The sequence below is a fragment of the Pelophylax lessonae genome (assembly GCF_965119305.1).
Source record: "Pelophylax lessonae genome assembly, chromosome: 3".
Classification (NCBI taxonomy): Eukaryota; Metazoa; Chordata; class Amphibia; order Anura; family Ranidae; genus Pelophylax; species Pelophylax lessonae.
Genome location: NC_138770.1, coordinates 58,014,610 through 58,023,653, shown reverse-complemented (window position 1 = coordinate 58,023,653; position 9,044 = coordinate 58,014,610). Strand labels below are relative to the sequence as shown.

General features: G+C 48.9%; 1 protein-coding gene across 1 annotated transcript in view; it reads right to left on the bottom strand.

Annotated features, from left to right (window-relative positions):
- The window catches only part of ZNF395 (zinc finger protein 395), a 59,509-nt gene extending 57,822 nt beyond the window's left edge, over window positions 1-1,687 (bottom strand). Inside the window, exon 1 of the mRNA XM_082251473.1 lies at window positions 1,483-1,687. The gene's annotated coding sequence lies outside the window, so the exon portion shown is untranslated. The remainder of the gene's footprint in view (window positions 1-1,482) is intronic.
- Window positions 1,688-9,044: the final 7,357 nt, after the last annotated feature.

Genomic DNA, 9,044 nt, shown 5'->3' with positions numbered 1-9,044 from the left:
CTGGGGGAGAATAGGGGAAAAATAGACCAAAGGCCTTTTCGGCCAGGTGAGAAAAAATATATATCAATTGGAGGCCAATTGGGTTGGGGGGGGGGGGATTGCAGGCCCGTTGGGCCAGGGGAAAAAAAAATAGAAAATTTGACAGGGGGCCACTGTGCTGCTGGGGGGGGGGGGGTTAATCAAAGGTCTGTTGGATCAGGGGAGAAAAATAAAAATCCATTAAAGGCCTGCTGGGTTGGGGGGGGGGGGGGGAAATTCATCGCAGGCCCGTTTGGGTTGGGAGGGGAAAAAAAATAAACAAACAAGACAGGGGCCCATTGGGTCAGGGGGGGGAAAAAAAATTGATCAGAGGCCCGATGGGCCAAAGGAGAGAGAGAAAAAAAAAACACGATCGGAGTCCCAATGGGTCCAGGGTGGGGAAAAAAAAAATCGATTGGAGGCCCGATGGGTCCAGGGTGGGGAAAAAAAAAAAATCGATTGGAGGCCCGATGGGTCCAGGGAGGAAAAAACAAAAAAAAAAAAAAATAAATAAATAAATAAATAAATAAAAAATAAAAATAAAAATAAAAATAGATCAGAGGCCCGATGGGTCCAGGGATGAAAAAAAAATAAAAATCAATCGGAGTCCTGATGGGTCCAGGGAGGAAAAAACATAAAAAAAAAAAAAAAATAAAAAAAAAATAAATAAAAAATAAATAAATAAAATAAAAATCGATCGGAGGCCCGATGGGTCCAGGGTGGGAAAAAAAAAAAAAAAAAAAAATCGATCGGAGGCCTGATGGGTCCAGGGAGGAAAAAACATTAAATAAAGAAAAAAAATAAATAAATAAAAATAAATAAATAAAATAAAAATCGATCGGAGGCCCGATGGGTCCAGGGAGGAAAAAACATAAAAAAATAAATAAATAAATAAATAAAGAAAAAAAAATCGATCGGAGGCCGGCAGGTGAAGGGTGGGAATTTATCAGAGGCCCAATGGGCCAAAAGATAGAGGGGGGAAAAAAAAATTGCTCAGAGGCCTGTTGGGTCAGGGGAAAGCCAATCAGCAGTCATAGACTGAACACAGCTCTGTGTACATTTAAAGGGATCCTCCATGTGTGAGGTCAGAGCCACCAATCCGTTGCAGCCAATAGGGAGCTGAGAAGGAGCCGGCGCAGGGGGAGGTGGGCGTGACCCTGGGCTCGGCGGTGGGCGTGCTCCCAGCGGATCAGAATGTGGGCGTGGCTGTGCTGGTCGGAGGGGGGTGTGTGCCGAGGTGGGCGGGGTCTGGGGTGAACATGCCTGTGTCATGGAGTGTGGGGGAGCCCACGCCCCCCTCAGCGGATAAACAAGGGGGCGCCCCCCCCCCCAATCATATGTGTCACATGGCGCCCCCTCCCCCACACACCGATCACTGTGCACCCCGCCCCCCTACCCACCGGAGCGGGTGACGTCCCCCCGGTATAGAGATGGATCGGATGGCGGGATGCACGCTCCTCTTACCTGCAGCCTGCACACACACGGCCGCGCTCCGCTCTCTGTGTCTCCGGTGTGGTTCCTCTCCCCGGGGATGGAGGTGTGCGCTTTGCCTGCTCCCGTCTGCGAGATCCTCAGCCTTACATGTCCGGAGCGCCCCCTCCCGCTACTGCCTCTCCTCCTCCCTCTCCTCCCGCCGGCCGGGTTACAGCCGCTACAGCTCTTACTTGTAAACAAGCTGCCCACATGCTCGGCCCTCCGCCGCTCATTGGTGGACAGGGACCCGCGGAGGACACGCCTCCCACCCTGCACAGGACACGCCTACTCCTCCCTCCGCTCATACACATTACACATCAGCGGGATGAGGGGGACACGCCCCCCTCCTCGTACATAGACAGAGAGCTGAGCAGGGCACGCCCCCTCCCTTTCCCTATACACATCAGCGGGATGAGGGGGACACGCCCCCCCTCCTCGTACATAGACAGAGAGCTGAGCAGGGCACGCCCCCTCCCTTTCCCTATACACATCAGCGACCAAAGGACACGCCCCCCCTCCTCGTACATAGCCAGAAAGCTGAGCAGGGCACGCCCCCTCTTTCCTTATACACATCAGCGGGCTAAGGAGGACACGCCCCCTCCCCGTGCACATAGCGGGCGGAGGAAGGCACGCCCCCTCCCTTTACACAGCGGAGGAGGAGAGTGGACGGCAGACTGTGCGACGTGTGATTCCCATCCTCCCTCCTATATACTATATATATATATATAGATCCCATCCTCCCTCCTATATACATATATAGATCCCATCCTCCCTCCTATATATATATATATATCCCATCCTCCCTCCTATATACTATATATATATATCCCATCCTCCCTCCTATATACTATATATATGTATCCCATCCTCCCTCCTATATATATATATATAGATCCCATCCTCCCTCCAATATATATCCCACCCTCCCTCCTATATATATATATATATATATATATATATATATATATATATATATATATATATCCCATTCTGCCTCCTATATACTATATATATATATATATAGATCCCATCCTCCCTCCTATATACTATATATATATATATATAGATCCCATCCTCCCTCCTATATACTATATATATATAGAGATCCCATCCTCCCTCCTATATATATATATATATATATCCCATTCTGCCTCCTATATATATATAGAGATCCCATCCTCCCTCCTATATATATATATATAGATCCAATCCTCCCTCCTATATACTATATATATATATATATATATATAGAGATCCCATCCTCCCTCCTATATACTATATATATATATAGAGATCCCATCCTCCCTCCTATATACTATATATAGAGAGAGAGATCCTATCCTCCCTTATATACATATAGAGAGAGGTCCCAATCTCCCTCCTATATATATATATATATATATATATCCCATTCTGCCTCCTATATACTGTATATATATATATATAGAGATCCCATCCTCCCTCCTATATAAAATATATATATATATATAGAGAGAGATCCCATCCTCCCTCCTATATACTATATATATATATAGAGAGATCCCATCCTCCCTCCTGTATACTATATATATATATATATATATATATATATATATATCCCATCCTCCCTCCTATATACTATATATATATATATATATATATATATATATATATATAGAGAGAGAGAGAGAGATCCCATCCTCCCTCCTATATACTATATATATAGAGAGAGAGATCCCACCCTCCTTCCTATATATAGAGAGATCCCATCCTCCCTCCTATATCCTATATATATCCCATCCTCCCTCCTATATATATATATATAGAGAGAGAGAGAGAGAGATCCCATCCTCCCTCCTATATATATATAGATCCCATCCTCCCTCCTAGATATATATATATATAGAGAGAGATATACCACCCTCCCTCATATATATATATATATTGATCCCATCCTCCCACCTATATACTATATATATATAGAAAAAATCCCATCCTCCCTCCTATATACTATATATTTTGATCCCGTCCTCCCTCCTATATTCTATATATATATATATATATAGAGAGAGAGAGAGAGATTCCATTCTCCCACCTATATACTATATATATATAGAGAGAGAGAGTTCACATCCTCCCTCCTATATATATATATATATATATATATATATATATATATATAAAAGATCCCATCCTCCCTCCTATATACTATACAGTATATTTAGATCCCATCCTCCCTCCTATATACTATATATATATAGAGAGAGAGATCCACCCTCCCTCCTATATACTATATATGTAGATCCCATCCTCCCTCCTATATACTATATATATATATATATATACTGTAGATCCCATCCTCCCTCCTATATACTATATATATATACTGTAGATCCCATCATCCCACCTATATACTATATATATAGAGAGAGAGATCCCATCCTCCCTTATATATACTATATATAGAGAGAGATCTCACCCTCTCTCCTATATACTATATTTTTTTATAGAAAATATCCCATCCTCCCTCATATATACTATATACTGTATATATATCCCATCCTCCCTCATATATACTATAGCTATATTTATATGTATAGAGAGAGATCTCATCCTCCCTCCTATATACTATATATATATATATATATATATATATATATATACTGTATATATATATATATATATATCCCATCCTCCCTCCTATACATTCATCCTCCTATTTACTGTGTGTGTATATATATATATATATATATATATACACACACACACAGTATCTCACAAAAGTAAGTACACCCCTCACATTTCTGTAAATATTTTATTCTATCTTTTCATGTGACAGCACTGAAGAAATGACACTTTGCTACAATGTAAAGTAGTGAGTGTACAGCTTGTATAAGTGCTCTTTCACACGGGCGGTCCGATCAGATCCGCCTGTCAGTTTTTTAGGCGGATCTGATCGGATCCTCCATGCAGCTCTATGGAGCAGCGGATGTCAGCGGAGACATCTCCACTGACACCCGCTGCCATCCGTATCCGATCCTGTCCGTGAAATCTGGACGGATGGAAACCCTAGTAATCCGCTCTCATCTGATCCCCCATAGAGGGCAGCGGGGGCTGAGACACCTCCCTCTCCGCTCTGCAAGCGGAGACGGAGCTGTCATCCGCCGGCTCAGCGGGGATCGCGGATCGATCCCCGCTGAGCAACACGGATCCGCCTACGGAGGCGGACCGTGTGAAAGAGGCCCAAGGTCCCTTTCACACTTTGTGCGACTTGTCATGCAATTTGGGACTGCAAAATCGCAGGACAAGTCGTTCTCCATTATTTCCAATGAGACCCATTCATATCCGTGCGACTTGAAGTCGCGCCGACTTCAAAGAAGTCCCTGCACTACTTTTGGCATGATTTTGATGCGTTTTGAGGAAGAGACATTATAAGTAGGGATGCACCGATCCGGCTTTTTTGGAGCCGATACCGATACGGAACCGATCCGGAGCTACACACAAAGCAAGTGGCTGCAAAGCCGCTGCTTCATGTGTGTGGCTCCTCCATTCACAGGCGGAGTGCATCTGATATCACTCGCCTGTGAGCCGGACCTATACAGGAAGTAGCGGCTCCCATCCCATACTAGTACTGCACCTAGTAAGGGATGGCTGAGCCGTTACTCAGCAAAAACCGGATCGGCCCGTGGGACGGCTGAACTTTAACGATCTCCGATCCAGCTATTTTGTCCGGATCGGGGCCGATTTCTGATCCGAATATCGGATCGGTGCATCCCTAATTATAAGCCCAGTCAAAATTGCGGTAAAATCATTCGACTTTGAAGTCACACAAGTGTGAAAGGGGCCTCACAGTGTAAATTTGCTGTCCCCTCAAAATAACTCAACACACAGCCATTAATGTCTCAACTGTTGGCAACAAAAGTGAGTACACCCCTAAGTGGAAATGTCCAAATTGGGCCCAATTAGCCATTTTCCCTCCCCGGTGTCATGTGACTCGTTAGTGTTACAAGGTCTCAGGTGTGAATGGGGAGCAGGTGTGTTAAATTTGGTGTTATTGCTCTCACTCTCTCATACTGGTCACTGGAAGTTCAACATGGCACCTCATGGCAAAGAACTCTCTGAGGATCTGAAAAAAGAATTGTTGCTCTACATAAAGATTGCCTAGGCTATAAGAAGATTGCCAAGACCCTGAAATTGAGCTGCAGTACGGTGGCCAAGACCATACAGCGGTTTAACAGGACAGGTTCCACTCAGAACAGGCCTCGCTATGGTCAACCAAAGTTGAGTGCACGTGCAGCACCATGTCTTGTGGTCTGATGAGAACAAGATAAACGTATTTGGTTCAGATGGTGTCAAGCGTGTGTGGCAGCAACCAGGTGAGGAGTACAAAGACAAGCACGATCCCCTCCCTTCAGAGACTGGGCTGCAGGGCAGTATTCCAACATGATAACGACCCCAAACACATACCTCCCAACTTTTGAAGTTCGCAATGAGGGACACTGAAAGAGAAGCCTAAACCTGCGGCGTGCGTAGCGTGCCGCGGCAAATTGTGGGTGTGGCCAATTGCTTAGCAGTGGGAGGGGCTTAAGGTAAACAAAACCCAGACTTCCTAGTACTCATAAAATATGCTTTGATTGCTCAGCCTACCTTAAAGAAGAACTTCATTAAAATAGTCAGAGACTGCATAGCAACCAGCAACTGTTAGGACAATGAAGACTTTGGTGAGAAGTATATAATGTACAGTATTGTGTATATAGTGCAGGAGAGTGTAATGTACAAAATGCAGGAGACAGGAGTATGTCATGTACAGAATGCAGGAGAAATTGCGTGACTTTGAGGTCACAAAAGTGTGAAAGGGGCCTTCAGTAATCAAGGTAGAGTGTGCCCCCTTCAATGCAGAGTGACCAGCATGCCGTGCCCCCCTTCAATGCAGAGTGTCCAGCGTGCCCCCTTTCAATGCAGAATGACCAGCGTGCCCCCTTTCAATGCAGAATAACCAGCGTGCCCCCTTTCAATGCAGAGTGACCAGCGTGCCCCCTTTCAATGCAGAGAGACCAGCGTGCCCCCTTTCAATGCAGAGAGACCAGCGTGCCCCCTTTCAATGCAGAGAGACCAGCGTGCCCCCTTTCAATGCAGAGAGACCAGTGTGCCGTACCCCCTTTCAATGCAGAGTAACCAGCGTGCCCCCTTTCAATGCAGAATAACCAGCGTGCCCCCTTTCAATGCAGAAAGACCAGCGTGCCCCCTTTCAATGCAGAGAGACCAGCGTGCCCCCTTTCAATGCAGAGAGACTAGCGTGCCCCCTTTCAATGCAGAGTGACCAGCGTGTCCCCTTTCAATGCAGAGTGACCAGCGTGTCCCCTTTCAATGCAGAGTGACCAGCGTGCCACCTTCAATGCAGAGTGACCAGCGTGCCACCTTCAATGCAGAGAGACCAGCGCGCCCCCTTTCAATGCAGAGAGATCAGTGCACTTACCTGCAGCGGCGCCTTCTCCTCAGTCCCCCACGTCTCCTCGAGTCCTGCCGCCTCCTCCTCGGCCAATAGATAGGGAATAGATAGCCGCCCCTGTGCCCACTGGTGGCGATGCTGTCCTATGCACAAAAATAAATTCTGCCAGGCCTTTTATAAACAAAAAAAAAAAATTAATTTCAGGAGGGTGGTCTATTTAGGTTTTCATTTCTTTTGGGGGTTTATTGGTATTTATCTTATGTCAATAGGGTTTTCCTTATACTTTATGAAAGGGGAGAGAGAGAGGGGGGAGGGAGAGAGAGAGGGGGGAGGGAGAGAGAGAGGGGGGAGGGAGAGAGAGAGGGGGGAGGGAGAGAGAGAGGGGGGAGGGAGAGAGAGGGGGGAGGGAGAGAGAGAGGAGGGAGGGAGAGAGGGGGAGGGAGAGAGAGGGGGAGGGAAAGAGAGAGGGGAGAGAGAGAGGGGGGAGGGAGAGAGAGAAGGGTGGGATGGGGGGGAGAGAGAGAATGGAGGGAGAGCGGGACGAGAGAGGGGGAGGGAGAGAGAGGGGGGAAGGGAGGGAGAGAGAGAAGGGTGGGATGGGGGGGAGAGAGAGAATGGAGGGAGAGCGGGACGAGAGAGGGGGGAGGGAGGGAGAGAGAGGGGAAAGGGAGGGAGAGAGAGGGGAAAGGGAGGGAGAGAGAGAGGGGGGAGGGAGAGAGAGGGGGGAGGGGGGGGAAGGGAGAGAGAGAGGGGGGAAAGGGAGAGAGAGGGGGGAGGGGGGAAAGGGAGGGAGAGAAAGAGAGAGAGGGGGGAAAGGGAGGGGAGAGAGGGGAAAGGGAGGGGGAGAGAGAGAGAGAAGGGTGGGATTGGCGAGGGAGAGAGGGGGGAGGGAGGGAGAGAGAGGGGAAAGGGAGGGAGAGAGAGAGGGGGAGGAAGAAGAGAGAGAGGGGGGGGAGGGAGAGAGAGAGGGGGGGAGGGAGAGAGAGAGAGGGGGGGGGGGAGAGAGAGGGAGGGGGAGGAGGGAGGGAGAGAAAGAGGGGGGAGGGGGGAAAGGGAGGGGGAGAGAGCGAAGGGTGGGGTGGGGGAGGGAGAGCGGGGCGAGAGAGGGGAAAGGGAGGGCGAGAGAGGGGGGAGGGAGAGAGAGGGGGAAGGGAGGGAGAGAGAGAGGGGGAGAGGGAGGGAGAGAGAGGGAGGGGGGGAAGGGGAGGGGGAGAGAGAGAAAGGGGGGATAGGGGAGATGAGGGAGAGAGGGGGGAGAGAGAGAGAGAAGGGGGGAGGGAGGGAGAGAGAGAATGGAGGGGAGAGGGAAAGAATATCTCACCTGAAGCAGCAGTTTGTCTTTGCTCAGTCTTGCTGCCTCAGCCACTCTCAGGCAGTTTCCCCTCCACAGCCGCCGCACAGTGAGGATGAAGAAGGGAGGAACGAAGGTGGGTGGAGCCGGAGTCTCTAGGCACGGAGGTCGGAGGAGGACAATATCTCACCTGAAGCAGCAGTTTGTGCTCGGTCTTGCTGCCTCAGTCACTCAGGCAGTTTCCCCTCCGCAGCGGCCGCACAGTGAGGATGAAGGGAGGAGCAGAGGTGGGTGGAGCCGGAGTCTCTAGGCACGGAGGTCGGAGGAGGACGCTTTGCATGCTGGGTCCCTACTCGGACGTCACTGGTTGCTAGACGCCATTCGGCAGGCGATCTTAGCAACCAGTTTACCGCATGAGCTGCTGCGGCGTGGGGGGATCAGATCGGGGCCCCCAGACAACTCCCCAGCAATCGCGCATGAGAAAGACGGCCTCGGAGTGCGGAGCTGGGAGGAGGGATGGCCGGCCACCAGATGATTTTGCGGGACTTCAGACCGGCTCGCGGGACCGCGGGACTCACTCCAAATTGCGGGACAGTCCCGCGGATTCCGGGACGGTTGGGAGGTATGCCCAAACACATCTCCAAGACGACCACTGCCTTGCTAAAGAAGCTGAGGGTAAAGATAATGGACTGGCCAAGCATGTCTCCAGACCTAAACCCTATTGAGCATCTGTGGGGCATCTTTAAACGGAAGGTGGAGGAGTGCAAGGTCTCTAATATCCACCAGCTCTATGATGTCATCATGGAGGAGTGGAAGAGGACTCCAGTGGCAACC